This window comes from Choloepus didactylus, chromosome 3, assembly GCF_015220235.1.
Source record: "Choloepus didactylus isolate mChoDid1 chromosome 3, mChoDid1.pri, whole genome shotgun sequence".
Taxonomy (NCBI): domain Eukaryota; kingdom Metazoa; phylum Chordata; class Mammalia; order Pilosa; family Megalonychidae; genus Choloepus; species Choloepus didactylus.
Genome location: NC_051309.1, coordinates 52,959,637 through 52,976,044, shown reverse-complemented (window position 1 = coordinate 52,976,044; position 16,408 = coordinate 52,959,637). Strand labels below are relative to the sequence as shown.

Genomic DNA, 16,408 nt, shown 5'->3' with positions numbered 1-16,408 from the left:
GTTCACACTCGCTACTTAAAACCCCAGTTGGAGCTCAGCTGAGCTGTATTTGCTTGCTGGGAGAGAGCTTCTCTGTGGCACCACGAGGCTCCGCAGCTCGGGCTATGGGGAAGGGGGTCTCCCGACCTGGTTCTGCAGGTTTTACTTACAGATTTTATGCTGTGTTCTCGGGCATTCCTCCCAATTCAGGTTGGTGTATGATGAGTGGATGGTCTCGTTTGTCCCCCCGCAGTTATTCTGGATTATTTACTAGTTGTTTCTGGTTTTTTTGTAGCTGTTCCAGGGGGACTACTTAGCTTCCACTCCTCTCTATGCCGCCATCTTGCCCTGATCTCTATAACTTATTTTTATACCTTTACTTTGCAAAATAAAAAGTTTAATCAGTTCACAAACTTTCTTTGGAAATTTTACCAGCTCTTGAAATAAAAATGTCTGGGAACCAGTGCTCTAGAATAATTGATGATAGATTTAAAATAAAATACTAAATAATCAGACTGCTCCTAGAATGATATTCTGGTTAATTACATGTTCACATTGTAGGTTAACCTTTTTGTTTCACCCTTGCTCATTCCATTTGACATGTATTTATGGAAAATCTTCAGTGATGCTGGGTATCATATTAAGTGATGCTGATCCAAAGATGAATAACCACAGCCTTTGCTCTTACAGAACAAAATAGACTAGTGTGAAAGACAGAGAAACCAACTAAGTTCTGTCTTCTTTACCATATATACCACATGTATAGTGGTAGAGAAGTAGCATAGAGAAATAAGTCTGGGAAGAGAGTGTAATCAAAGAGGCCTTCACAGAGAAAGTAATACCTCTATTGGGTTTTAATAGATGGATAGGAGAGTCCTCCAAGTCAGCAAGGAGTGGAAGACTATTCCATACAGAGGGTACGACATGTCTAAAGGCACTGAGGTCTGAAAGAGCATGATGGTTGATATTGACAAAGCAGACATTTCAAGTGTCATATGAGGGAATGGCTAGAGAAGAAATCTGAGAGACAGACTGGAGTCAGATTCTAAAGGAACTTGTATGTTTTGCTGGGATGCTTGGGCTATATTTAGTATTGCCCAGAGAACTCTCTGAAGGGTTTTAAGCAGGAGAGAATTAGAAATCTTTCAAAACATGTATTAGTATCCCCTTTTTGCCTGAGAAATAGAATATACTGAACATAACTTAATCTTTTACTGATGATTGAAGATCTTCCAGTGACGTATCGTGAACATCAGTTCTCATTTCACAAAGGAATGCATTTAAATATAGAAGGGGAGAACTTGGGCCTCCTCTACAGAGATCCAGGAAATGTTTCTTGAAGTTTCTTTACAAAATCAAATTACCATAAACTTATTTTCTTTTGACACTTTCTTACTACTGTTAATGAGGGGCTGAGGGAAGAGATTAAGGAATTTTCCTTAATCTTCCTGAACAATATCACTGATTATAGATGGTATCTACCCATGAGCTTTGAAGGAAACAAAGGGTAAAACTGTGCCGTTTCTGGGTGGAATTTGGAGATTCATTATACACTCTGGAGAACGGGGACTTATTCATCATTTTTCTCCCTATTCTTAACTCAGCACATAAAAGCTACTGTATAAATGTATGGTGAACTGAAAAGAATTTGCAATAGAAAATGTAACAATTTTCTGAGGAAAAATAATTACTGTCTAAACTATGGTAGTTCTTTGAGGGGGTAGTTTTGTATATAAATGATAAGTGATCATAATGTAATACACACTTTAAAAGACTTTAACAAAGGTATCTACATAAAAGGCTCTTAAAGAGCTTTAGTCACGTTGGCACATTAGGTAAATATTTCTGTTTAAATAATGGAGATCTGGCTTAGAGGTGGATAACAAAGATGGGGAGATACTGTCCCTCATCGTGGGAAAGTACAAATTGTTAAGTTCTCCAGGGTTGGACTTGGGGCTGTGTTTAGTAACAATAAACATTCTTAAGAATGATCTGCACATTGTAATGTACAGGTTTGTGGATTTTCTAAATTCTTCTTCACTGCAAAATATACACCAATTAGTGTCAGGATGCTGGGCATACAGGCTAAAAAATGATCCCATTTGGGCAAATGTGAAATATTGAGGGGAAAAAAACATAAATTTTATTGTAAGATGATGATGTCAGTGGTTACTGTAGACTGCCTTCTAAAGTTATGGACCTAATATGCTAGTGTTACAAAACAGCAGTAATAGGCTGAGCATCATAAAGAGGTGTTTTAGAAAGAACTTGGAAATATCACCTTTACATTGAAGAAAAACTGCAGGTGTGTACACACCTGAAATACTGGATGTCTTTATCTTAAGAAAATCACACTAGATATTAGAAGATAGAATATTCTTATTATATATTCTTCTGTAGAATATTAGAACTCAGAAGCAATCTCAAAGATTGAGAGTAGTAAATTAAGAAAAAATAAGAATTATTTACTGTATCTTGTTTGTAGTAAAAAAGGAAATATAAGACAGAATAGGCTGAAAATAGGGTTTAGTTTTAGGAACGTCATAGGGTATTAATATGTATTTGGTGAAGGCCACATAATACTGATTTCTTTGTCTTTTGTACTCAATAGCCAATATAACACCTACACCATTTCCTTTTCTCACTCCTGCTCTTTGATATTTATGGGCATCCACAGGAAATTTTTCACCCGAGCTCAGGGAAAAGTCCGGTTGACTATCAATGTTTATTTAGCCCTCTCTTACCACTGGTCCCCTACTCCGGAGGTACTGCTGGGCACTGCCACTTTTTGGGTACCACTGGGTTCCGCTAGAAGTATCACTGCAAATGCACTAAAGGCCCTGAGGTCCAAAGTCTCCTCCTTTGTAAGAACATTTATTCTAACATTCTTTCATGGGTACCAGAGTAGTAGCCGTACCTCAGTGTCTTGGAAATTTTAGTGGAAACAGTCCTTTTCTGTTCTTACAGCTTCAGTGGGAAACTGGGGAAATCCTAACGGTAGACCCCACCAGGCTGTCCGCAGAATTTCTCCTCTTTTTTCATGGGTGAGGTTTTGCTGCTGGGCCAAGCTTCGGGTGCTAGACTACTTTTCTCTTAGGGAGAAGCGCCTGACAGGCGCCACAGTCCCTTAAGGAGTAACCTGGAGCAGGACTGGGCTCCATCTGGGCTACCGTTCTAGCAAGGGGGACCGACGTCCTCAGCTTTGAGGTTAGCATTAGGGGAACCAACTATTTAATCTCTATAAAAAAGTAAAATTAAGCTATCGTAACAAATTCCGGGGCGACACAGAGGACGTGACTTACGTGGTACTTCTAATGGAAAGGAATGAAATGATTCTTAAATGAACGATTGCGAGACATAGAAGGAGACCTCCAGGTTTGCAGAAACCTTAAGGCTTTATAAAGTGGGGGAAATGCCAGTGGAATAAACAGTATGAGTATAGTGAATAGTAAGTGAAAACTTGTTGAATAAATGATGTAAGAATTTCAGGTATTCTAACTCAATCTAACCACTTCATTCATTAGACCAAGGGATGAGGTTCCATAGGATCCCAGCGCCAGCTGTGGATACACTGCTTGTTTGGATAGTCTTTGCATTTTTCTCTTCTCCCTTCCCGGCTATCCTCAACACAGGCTGTGAGTTTGTCCACGACCCCTACCAACATTTAAAGGGAAAGGCGCTTACCAGAAGGCAAAGTAGGGAGGACTTCGCATCTGTATTTCTCAAACCCGTAAAGGGAGAGCGGTAAAGGATAAGGGGCGTGCAGACTAGCTTCTTCCTCGCCCAATCAGGTGCACAGGAAGATGTCCTTTTACCAATAAAAATAAAGTTCGCTTTCCGGAGGCGGGAGGGTGAGCCTTGACTGCCAGTTCTTCAAACCAACGACGGAGGAGAGGCCAGAGAATGATTAGAGGTAAGACCAACCCGGGAAAAGGAGAGGGGTGGGGGTGGGGGTAATTCTGAGTGGCGGATAGACTGGCCAGTCGAGAACAAGGATTGCTGTTCCTGTTGTAGTGTTTCCTGCCAATCAGGAAGGCGAGGGGGTGGGCGGGGCGGGGAAGAGGTGGGAAGAGATCGCAGCACCGCCGGGCGGCCGTCGGGCTCTGGGAGAGAGAGACAGAGAGAGAGAGAGAAACAGAGAAATCCGGCTAAAATCTGAGCCAGAGGGAGGTTTAACCACAAATTGTTCCAATCGGATTATTCCTTAAAGGGGACGCGCCTTTGTCAAGAGATCGGAGCGTGGGGGGCCCAAGGGCGGGGACTGGCGGCGCCTGAGGAGCGAGGCTGCTGCACTTGGACTGGGGACCGGTAGGTGTTGCCTGGGAAAGGCGCTTCATTTCACTTTCTGTTCCAGCCCGGGGGCAGGCGCTGGGATGCCCGCCAGCCGGCGTCCACAGCCCCTACTGGGGTCGAGGTCGCCGGCCCTCGGGTGGCTGCCCTTCTTCTGGAACCGAGAAGGAGGCGGGCTAGGATGGCTGGCAGGCTGTGCTGCCAAGGACCGAGACTCATAACGGACACCAAACCGCGGCGCAGCCCCCTCCTCAACCGAAAACCCACGGGAGCCGCGGCGGGTTCGCCGGGAGCGCCGCGCGCCCTGCGCCCCTCGCGCGCTTCCTTTTCGTCGCGCGCCCCCTTTTCGTCGCGCGCCCGCCTCTCGCGCACCACGCTCCCCTCCCGCTCCCGCCGTCTCCTGCTCGCTGCTTTCCTTGCGCGCTCCGCCTTCTCGCGGATTCCCAGGAGTCGCCCCTCCCAAGGAAGGCGGCGGTGGAGGGACCAAGGGAAGTTGGCGGCCACGGCTTCTATGTCGGGACCGGGAGAGAAGGGCTGAGGAGCAAATTTAGCGCGGTGGCCGGTAGCCAGGAGGGTAGGGGCCGGTGGAGCGCGCGGAGGTGGCCGGTCCGGCATTGTCCCCCCTTTCCTTTGCTCTCGTCTCCGCCCACTGTTCGCGGCCTTAGGGAGGGGTGCAGACGAGAACGCTGTATCCGCGTCGCTCCGGGTCCGGCCGCGCACCCCCAGACCCGAGCCTTACCGAATCGGGGTTGGCCCGACAGACGCCGTAGCCACCGCCCGCGGGCCTGACCGTTCTGTAAAGTGTCTTGGCTGCTCTTGTTGTCAGCACCGCCGCAGGATGTCTAGGCGCTGAGCTCTGCCTTGCAACTTTTCTCTGCCATTTGATGGAAGTTGTTGCTTCCGGGAAGCAGGTTCTTGGGGTGTAGCCTCTTTTCCTGCGTTCTGGAGGGACTCATTTTAGGGCGCAGTGGTTCCTGGTTGATGTTGGTCTGCCCTACCATCCCAGTTTAATTTCTCGTCCCCTAAAATCGCGTCTCTGTGGATTTGCAATTATATGGAAGCATTAACCTCTTCCAGGATAGGAAAATATGAAAAGAAAAAAGGGGGTGGGGCTAGTGGGGAACAGGAGCTCTAGGTAGGGCCGTATTTGTCTTACTTAACCTTTGAACTATGAAAAGTATTACCTGGATTCACTGCGGAGGTTCTCCTTGAAGGGCAGGATTAAAAAAGAAACAGGTTGCTAGGCTCAGTAGGATTAGGAAAAAAAAAAAAAGACTTTTGATGGAAATAAAATTGACTTTGTAAAATGATGTTCTGTCTAGCAGGTATCTTCTGTAAAGTTGATTTTTGCTTCTGAACTCCTAGGCATTATAATTAGTAATTGCAACTTTTACTGTTGATAAAACAAGTATGAGGTTTTTTGTCTTGAGCTTTATGCTGTACCATACCTGTCAGTACTTGCTAAAGAAGTCATATTTAGAATACCACAGCACTTTGTTAGAGACCTTATTAAGAAAAGGAATGTTTTTGTAATCATTCATTTTTGACAGTTTCTTCTTGTGCAATACTTTGTACAGTACTTGCATGTACAAGATACAATCCTGTAAACAAAGTAGCAATGAATGTAATTTCTGTAGTCTTTTGTTTGCTACTCATTATCAAAAGCAGCATTCCATCCTGATTTTACCTCTTTTCTGAGTTATTTTGTACAATTACTTCTCTAGAAGAGTGAATTTTGTTGGACACCTGTCCAGTGGTTTTTTTTTTTTAAAGCAATACTAACATTCACAAAGTGTTCATTGATTGACTCACGGTCTAGTAACTTTCAGAGTGGTGTGGAACATTATCGTAATATAAATTCGTAGGCTTAGCGATAACAAAGGCAAAACTAAGGAAACTGAAAGCCCATTTCAGATAAATTTTTGAAATATATTTTAGTCTCACAGAATTCAGGAAATGCAGATATACAAAAACATGACCTTTTGTAGTAATCTTGATGGTATCTTGCATTGTTACATCTAATGTTCCCTTTTTTTAAATCCTTTTTTTGTGGTAAGGATGTCGGGTGAGCTCCCAAGCATAATCTTCCTATCCAGCACTTACAAAGTAGAAGTTGAAAACAAGTTTACAACTGTTGATCTTTGTTTACTTATTCACCAGCTTATTTAAACAGTAGAGTAGAAAATTAATGAAGCTTTAAAACAGTACATATAATAGTATTAAAGAAAACATTTGGGGGGAATTATCTTTGAAATATCTGGACTGTATTTCCTGGAAAACAGTTTTTTTGTTTGTTTTGTTTTTGTTTTTTCCTCTGTGCTTTTCACATTGTTTTAAACACATTTTTTTTTTTTTAAATGTTATGTACATTGCCAAGACATTTCTTGGGTTGTGAACCGTCCCACGAGAACCTTGAGAACTGACTGTCCTTCATTTCTCTCCAGATTAACTTGTCACCTAGTACCTTTCTTGTACCCAATAAATGTGTTGTCTCAGGTTTTATATTTGTGACACAAAAAGGTTGCTTGAGATACTTATTATTCTTTTAAATAAATACCTCTCTGAGTAAGTTACACCATAGAACAGGAATTGGTTCAGTGTCTGGGGGAAAATATATTAATCTAGATGCTCTTTGTTCTGTGTATAAAATTGTGATTTAATTGTTTATAATATTTCTTCCACTAACATCTTTTCACATTTTGGTGATTGCTTATGTCACAATTATTAGAATTAAGTTTAATCTGTCAATACCATCTTTTGAGTACCCATTTATTTAAGGAGTATTGTTGGAAGATATAGTAGAAGTGGATGACGTCATTGCTCTCAGAGGTATACAGTTTAATGGGAAAATGCAAAATTATTATCCATAGGAAAAAGACCGTGCATATCTCAGCACAGTAGCAAGTACATAGTAACCGTGACACAGGTTTCATGCCAAAATGGTTAAGGAATATTGAAATGCTAGAAGAAAGCCAGGTTAGGTGGGAAAGTTTTCATGGTTTTAGCAGATTATAAAAATAGTTTTTGGGGAATGGGTGGGGTGTATGCTCTCAACTTGAACTATTTTTTTTTTTTTTTTTTTTTTTTTGCTTTTATAAAAGGGGGTTTATTTGGTTACACTGTTACAGTCTTAAGGCCATAAAGTGTCCAAGGTAACACATCAGCAATCAGGTACCTTCCCTGGAGGATGGCCAATGGTGTCCAGAAAACCTCTGTTAGCTGGGAAGGCATGTGGCTGGCGTCTGCTCCAAAGTTCTGATTTCAAAACAGCTTTCTCCCAGGACGTTCCTTCTAGGCTGCAGTTCCTCAAAAATGTCACTCTTAGTTTCACTTGGGATATTTGTCCTCTCTCAGATTCTCTGGAGCAAGAGTCTGCTTTCAACGGCCATCTTCAAACTGTCTCTCATCTGCAGCTCCTGTGCTTTCTTCAAAGTGTCCCTCTCAGCTGTAGCTCCTCTTCAAAATGTCATTCACAGACCAAGGGAAGAGATGTCTATTTGGTACAGGATCTATATTTAACTTGAACTATTTTTATCTATTACAAAAAACCTTTATGGGCTCTGAATTTCAACTGTTGTTACTTCAGGAGAAGGATCCGTCATCCTAGCCCGGCTCACATGTCACCTTGTTTGCAAGCTCTTCCTCAGTTCTCCTAATCAGAAGTGATTGCTCTTTCCTCTTGCTCTTGTAACACTCTCTTATGGTACAAACCATGGTCTGACTTGTATTATGGTTATGTGTGTATTTCCCTCATTCAGCAGATTGTGGACTTTGGTAAAAGCCATTAACAAAAGTTGGAGCCCTGTCCTTGTTACTGTTGCCTGAAGTACTTGAAGTTTTATTAGCCCACCAGTGTCCTGTAAAAACTGTTAACTATAAAGAAGTTCAAATTTAGTTTTATTTGGGAAAAGTGTGTATGTGTGTTTAAAGGGAAAATTTTTTTTCCTTATCACCAAAGCTTCACATGCTTATTGTAAAAAATTGATCTGAAATAGCTGTATAATGTAGGAATTAGTGTCCTGTAACACTGTCCTTATCATAGTGTAACTATTACTAATGGTTTGGTGTATATTTTTCTAGTTTTTTTCCTTCTTTTACCTTAAGATAGGACTGACTTAAAAAATAGTGCTTTATAAGTTGATCATGATGAACTTGTATTGTGCCTACACAGTGCTGGTGACATGGTGGGTACTTAATAAGTGCTTATTGACTGCCTGATCACCCCATGATCATAGATATTTTTATCTGCTACACTAGAACTTATTTTCTCAAGAAATAATAATAGTAATTAACATTTATTTAGTGCTTAGCTATGGGCTAAGCAATATGATGAGTATTTTGAATGTACTGCTTTTTTTTATACTTTATCAAAAAATTTAAAAAAATTCAAACAAAACAGCACAAAGGAATAAGAAAAACAACCTAAAATAACTACATTGCTTCCAACATGTTCCTCCCATACCCAAGAAAATTAACCAACCATAGTCATTCCTGAACATTCTGTTATCATTAAGATTACTATCCATATTTTATCTGTTCTTATTAGATTATCGTTCCCCCTTCACTAGTTGATGTCTATCTCTAGGTTCCCTACATTCTATAACATAAAATATTTATTTTACATTTTTCACAGAGTTCACATTAGTGGTAACATACAATGTCTCTCTTTTTATGTCTGGCTTATTTCACCCAGCATTATGTCTTCAGGGTTCATTCATGTTATCATATGTTTCACCACCTGGTCCCTTCTGACTGCTGCGTAGTATTCCATCGTGTGTATTTACCATATTTTGTTTATCCAGTCATCTGTTGAAGGACATGTAGATTGTTTCCATCTCTTGGCAATTGTGAATAATGCCACTATGAACATCGGTGTGCAAATATCTGTTCTTGTCACTGCTTTCAGATCTTCTGGGTATATACAGAGAAGTGAAATTGCTGAATCATAGGATAACTCAATATCTAGTTTTCTAAGGAACCACAAAACTGTCCTCCACAGTGGTTGTACCATTATACAGTTCCACCAGCAATGAATAAGAATTTCCAGTTTCCCACATCCTGTCCAGCATTTGTAGTTACCTGTTTGTTTAATGGTAGCCATTCTAATTGGTATGAGATGATATCTCATTGTGGTCTTAATTTGCGTCTCCCTAATAGCTAGTGAAGATGAGCATTTTTTCATGTGGTTTTTAGTCGTTTGTATTTCTTCTTCAGAGAAATGTCTTTTCATATCTTTTGCCCATTTTATAATTGGGTTGTTTGTACTATTGTCACTGAGTTGCAGGATTTCTTTATGTATGCAAGATATCAGTCTTTTATCAGATACATGGTTTCCAAATATTTCTTCCCATTGAGTTGACTGCCTCTTCACCTTTTTGACAAATTCCTTTGAGATATGTACTGCATTTTAATGTAAAAGGTGCAGTTTATTTTCTACAGTTTTCTGTAATTAACTTTTTTTTTGTCATTTTAAAGGCTTCTGATTATGACTTTGTCTTTTCAAGGTTAGTTTGAATGACCTGTTTTGATCAAACCTAAGATACTTTGATGCTGGTGCTTTCTTTTCTTTTCTTTTTTTTTTTTTTTTGTGGTTTATAGATTTTTTTTTTTTAATTCAGTTTTATTGAAATATATTCACATACCATACAATCATCCATGGTATACAATTGACTATTCACAGTGCGATCATATAGTTATGCATTCATCACCACAGTCTATTTCTGAACATTTTCCTTGCATCAGAAAGAATCAGAATAAAAAATAAAAGTGAAAAAAGAACACCCAAACCATTCCCACCGTCCCACCCTATTTGTCATTTAGGTTTTATCCCCATTTTTCTACTCATCCATCTGTACACTAGATAAAGGGAGTGTGATCCACAAGTTTTTCTCAATCACACTGTCACCCCTTATAATCTACATTGTTATATAATCGTCTTCAGGAGTCCAGACTACTGGGTTGGAGTTTGGTAGTTTCAGGTATTTATTTCTAGCTATTCCAATACATTAAAACCTAAGAGGTGTTATCTATATAGTGTGTAAGAATGTCCTCCAGAGTGACCTCTCGGCTCCATTTGAAATCTCTCAGCCACTGAAACTATTTTGTCTCATTTTGCATCCCCCTTTTGGTCAAGAAGATATTCTCAATTCTACGATGTGGGGTCCAGATTCATCCCTGGGAGTCATATCCTGCATTGCCAGGGAGATTTACACCCCTCGGAGTCGGGTCCCACGTGGAGGGGAGGGTAGTGAGTTCACCAGCCGAGGTGGCTCAGTTAGGGAGAGAGAGGGCCACATCTGAGCAACAAAGAGGTACCCAGGAGGAGGCTCTTAGGCACAATTATATGCAAGTTTAGCCTCTCCTTTGCAGTAACGAGCTTCATAAGGGCAAGTCCCATGATTGAGGGCTCAGCACATCAAACCGCCAGTCCCAGTGTTTGTGACAACATCAACACCAGTCCAGGTGAGGAAGTCCAACACTTCTGCACCTTCCCCCAGCTCCTCGGGGTGGGGGTGGGGGGGGAGGCTGTAAATATATTTTTTATTCTCTGCCCAAATTACTTTGGGATGTGTCACTATTTCACTCTAACCTATACTAACCTACTGTATCTCACTTCCTATTCAAAGTTCCATGTAATTGTGGTGTTTGAACAAACCGACTGTAGAGTTATACTGTTTAGAAAATATAGATCCTGCGCCAAATAGACATCTCTTTCCTTGGTCTCATATGGAAGTTGAAGTTTTAAAACACAGTCAGTTTTGACCTTTACCCTTTGGCCCGGTTTGCCCTAGTCTTAACCAGATCTGCTTTATTCATATCACTAATTGAAGTCTGGGCTCTTTTTCAGCTTTTTTTTTAACTGTTGTTGTATGCACTAATACCGACATTCATATCTGCTGAGCTCTAGCTCTGAGTTTCAGGCGTCTCAGAGATCTGTGATGCTGGTGCTTTCCTGATCTTTCCAGGAAGTGTCAGCAGAAGGTTTTCATGCAACTACATCCTGGCTGTTGGGTGACAGCAATTGTAAGATGCATTTCTACTTCAGAGCATCCATACTTCAGAGGTTAAAGTGTGCGGTTTTTTAAAAAAGGTGTCTGAGAATTAATGAAGTAGGAATATTAGTTCACTTACTGCAAGGCAGCCTCATAGTTTATGTTGCAAAATGTTCACAGGTATGTTTTATTGACTGAATGGATTTCAATGTAATAATTTTTTTAATTCAGTTTTATTGAGTTATAGTCACATAACATGCAATCATCCACTTCAAAGTAATATTTTAACTTTTTCTGAATTCCTTGTTTTTGGTGGTGTTGTATATAGTATCTTTTTATGGTATCCTTTGGAGGTGATTTAATTTGCTTCAATACTAAAGAATGCTGGAAAGATAATTTAAGTACAGTTTGTAGCTTTATTCTCCATCTTGAAATTTAAGGTGGCTTATACTGTCTCTAATACTTGTCAAAAATATTAGTTTTGTGGTTTCATTTGTGTTTCTAGTGTGAATTAATGCACATATAACTATCTTAGAAGAAACATCAGCCATCAGTGTCCTCAGTCCACAATCTGCGGACCATACCATGTTTTGTTCCTTTGTTGCTGAAAACGTTTCTTTTTAAATCATATCTGATTTTGGGGCTGATTTGCTGATTGCTGTCTTTTGTTAATTCATTACACCTGCCTGTAGTAATTCCCTTCCCTTTCTACTCTGATGTTTTCATTGTGCTATGTGAAGAGATCTGATTTACTGCATTTGCTGATTGGTGGATAAAAATGGGGTGAGGATCTAAAGAACTTCCTGTGCATGGAGCTTTAATGCTAGGAGCTTGTTAGGTTGGTTTTTGCTGTTTAGAGGACTTGTTTAGAGGATGTTTTGGCATGGCAGATGGTGGTGTAAGCGAGATGTGATTACCTTGTGAATGTTCTTCCCTAAATAATGAATCTCTTAAAATCCTGTCTTGTTAAGCCTAACTCAAGAAGATGGGGAATAACTTCTTTTTTGAATGTCTTGATATTCCACTTCTTGCAAGAACCACCAGAAACCCTAAGTTTATACATAAGGATACTTGTATGCACTGGTAAATTGTTTGTTTGTTATCACCTTTAACCTAAAGTGTCTGACCATTATTGAATGCAGCATAGAATCTAATATAATTCCATGAGCAGAAATTAAAGATCTTAAAGAACTATGAGGTATCATGTAAAGTAGCCACATATGTCTCTTACCTGAATATTTATTTTTAAACTGGATCTTTGAGGACTCTATTTTCTTTGAGGTAAAAAATCATCTTTGTATATACCTTTTTCTAAGTTTGTGTTGATGATAGCTTGGTCTGTGTATTGTATTTAATTCCTGGCAATGCCATATACTTTTAGTATATACTGGTTAGACTTATAGTAATATACTTCTTTATTATTTCACTTTTTCCTACTGTAGAACTCATGGACTTTTAAGGTTTTAGAGCTAGAATGTCTTTAGGAATGATCTAGTACAACTTCTACTTTTTATAGATGAGAATGAGATTGTGACTTGCTTAAATGTTGAATAGAACTGATTTCTTTTGTTTCTCAGACCATTGTTTTTTCTGCTCTAACGTATTGCTTCCCCAAGTAAAATTTTAAGGGATGTTGGTGTCTTAGATTTTTGTATACTCTCTAACAGAGGTCTGCAAAAATTTTTAAAAAATAAAATTTATACACCCCAGCAGTATAAAAAATTGAGTTTGCATTTCCAATGTATGTATGTTTATTTATAAGATACTAACAAAGAATAAGGAGATAGAGATGAAATATTTTAGAACAATTGAAAATCTATTTTCCCATTTTTTGATCCTACTTAAAAATATTATTAATTTAAGAAAAAATGTAATTGTCATATCTGATTATATCAATTTTTGAAAAACTCTATATTTTGAAATAATTATAGACTCACAGAAAGTTGGAGAAATGGTACAGGGAGCCCTGTGTAACTTTCCTTCAGCTTTCCCCAGTTGTCGCATTAGAAACTATAGTGCAATATTAAAACCTTGAAAACTGACACTGGTACAATACTGTTAACTAGCCTTATTCATATTTCACCAATTTTTAATGAACTAATTTGTGTGTGTGTATAATTCTGTGCAGTTTGATAAATTTTCATGTATAGAGTTGTGCAATCACCACCATAGTTGATACAGAAAATTGTTCTATCCCCACCAAGAAATTCTCTCATGTAGCTCAAGGTCTTCCCCATCTTCCCCTCTAACCTTCCTTAAACCAATTTACTGTGAACCATTAAATTGTTCTTCATTTCTCTAATTCTTTCATTTTAAAAATGTTACATAAATGTAATCATACAGTATGTACCCTTTTGAGATTGACCTTTTTCAATCAGTGTAATGCCCCAGAGAGCCATCCAAGTTGTTGTGTATATCAGTATAGCTCATTTCTTTTTTATTCCTGAGTACTGTTGATTGTATGGGTGTACCAGAGTTTATTTAACTATTCACCTGTTAAAGAACATTTGAGTTGTTTCCAATTTTTGGCTGTTATGAATATAGCTACTGTGAACATTTGTGTACAAGTTTTTGTGGGAACATTAGTTTTCATTTCTCTGGGATAAATGCCCAAGAGTGCAATTGCTGGGTCATATTGTAAGTGTATGTCAAGTTCTGTAAGAAACTGCAAACCAAACTGTTCTCCAGAGTGATTGTACATTGCCACCAGCAATGTATAAAAGATCCAGTTTCTCTACATCCTCACCAAAATTTAATATTATCACTAGTTTTCATTTTAGCTGTTCTAATAGTTGTTTGGTGATATCTCCTTGTGGTTTAAATTTGCCGTTCTCTAATGGCTATTGATATTGAAAATCTTTTCCTGTCTTATTTGCTCTTCATATGTCCTCTTTGGTGAAGTGTCTATGCGTTTCTTTTACCCATTTTCTAATTGGATTTTTTTTTTATTGAGCTTTGAGAGTTCTTTATGTATTCTACATACAATTTCTTTGTCACATATGTGGTTTGCAACCACTTTTTCCCCAGTCTGTAGCTTGTCTTTTCATATTCTTAACAGGGTCTTTTATAGAACAAGAATTTTAAATTTTGATGGAGCCTAATTTATCAATTTTTTTCTTTTGGGAATTGTACTATGAACTCTTCTGTGTTTTCTTCTAAAAGTTTTATAGATTCAAGTCTCACAAGAAAGCACTTTTCTTTTTTTAGCACTTCGTTTAATCTTATGATTTTTTGATAAAGCGCTGGTATTCGCAATAGGGAAGTTGTCAGCTCTCCATTTTCTTGTTGTTTGCTTGTATTTTGCTTTATTAATATTACATTTAAACTCTCTGCATGAATCTGTTTTTCAATACATTTGTCCATTTGTGGGTGAGGATTTTATCCTAGAACTGTGCTTTTGTCTTGGGAGGCCATACAGCCATTAGTATTCACTGCTATCTATTTGTTGAAAAGAATTAAAGTTTTTAGTTTTATTGTATGTCTTGGATGTTATTTCTCTATGTAGCAAACAATTTCTGCACAAAAACAAAAATTGGCATACGAGAGAGAGTCCTTGTAAAGACTAGTTTTCTGTAGTTTGTGATGGCAGTCAATTTAAAATGCAAAAAATAAATTGCATGAAAAATTTTGAGAATGCATTCATGAGCATTTTTCTATTGAGAGGTCCATAGTTTTTATCAGATTCTCAAGGAGGGGTCACGATTCAGAAAAGATTAAAAATGGCTGCTCTGCAGGTATAAACTAAATCAAGACAATTACCATAAGTCACAAAACCTCCCTTTTCCATGGGTGTAAAAAGAAAATAATTTATCATTAGGCAAGTATTTAAGGAAGTACTAAGGAACACTATAAGAGTTCATTATTAGATGAAAAGGGACACTGAAGGTCAATTAATATCATCCCAATAATCATTTAAAAATTAAAGGATATATTCGCACAAGGTTGATGAGTCTTGGAAAATGATTGGACTACACATGCTGAGAGACACATTAAAATGTTCATAATCTCTAACCCGATTTATGACACTTTGGGGAATTTACTTTAATGCTTGAAATATTTATAAAAGTAATGTATGTGTTTAAATCTTATTTAGATAGGAATTTACAAATTTTAGATGTAATTTAGAAAGGAATCTACAAATTTAAACTCTTAATTCATCTAAAATAGGTAAGAGATGCTTCAGAGACACATGAATGAGTGTTTTGGACAATCACATTTCACATACTATCTTTTGGAGTAATTTTTGCCTTGTTTTTTGATATGCCATCTCTTTCATGCACTGTCTTAGTTTGCTAGGCTGTTAGGAAAAATACCGCACAATGGGTGGCTTAAATAATAGGAATTTACTGGCTCATGATTTTGAGGCTTGAAGTCCAAAATCAAGATATTGGCAAGGATTGCTTTCTCCCTGGCAATCCTTGGCATTCCTTGGCTGGTATTTCTGCCTCCCCATCACAAGACAATGTCCTCTCCTTTATAGCTTCTTTGAATTCCTGGTTCTCTTTATAAGGCCTCCAGTAATCTAGAATGACCCATCCTCATTTAGTTGGGTTACCCCTTAACTGAAATAATCTTTTCAATGGGTTTACATCTTCAGGAATGTGGATTAAGATTAAGAATGTGTCTATTTTGGGGTATAGAATTCAGTCCACCATGTATACCGAAACCTAAATGGAATGTAGCATGGTATAGAGATTTAAAAACTCATTCTTCCAACAGAATTAGAGATCTCACAGATAAAGGGATGAAAGGAGAGTTTTTTTTGGTTGAAGTAGGAAGCAAGAAAAGCCTCACTGTTTGCACATTTTCAACCCCCCTCCGCACAACAAATACACACACAGAACACACTGTACTAGAGTGAGTAGTGAGAACTATAGGCATAGGCTGATGGATGCTGTGGTGTCTGAGTCCTGGCTCTGTGAATTCAGTTCCACAAACATTTATTGAGTGGTACTTGGAGTATGTTATTTAAAGTCTCTAAAATTGTCTTGGATAGCCTCATTCCCCATATGTGAAATGAGTGAGAGTTGTTGTGGGGAGTAAATAAAATGATGTAAATGAAGCATGTTACATACTGCTTGTTGTAGGCCGAATAATGTCCTTCAAAGATGCCTGTGTCCCGATCCCTGAAACCTGTGACTTTGTCA

General features: G+C 38.6%; 1 protein-coding gene across 8 annotated transcripts in view; it reads left to right on the top strand.

Moving 5' to 3' along the window:
• The first annotated feature begins 4,058 nt into the window (after positions 1–4,058).
• Positions 4,059–16,408, top strand: part of FRYL (FRY like transcription coactivator) — a 289,611-nt gene continuing 277,261 nt past the window's right edge. For all 8 annotated transcript variants that reach the window (XM_037829764.1, XM_037829770.1, XM_037829766.1 and 5 more), the window contains exon 1: positions 4,059–4,287. The gene's annotated coding sequence lies outside the window, so the exon portion shown is untranslated. The remainder of the gene's footprint in view (positions 4,288–16,408) is intronic.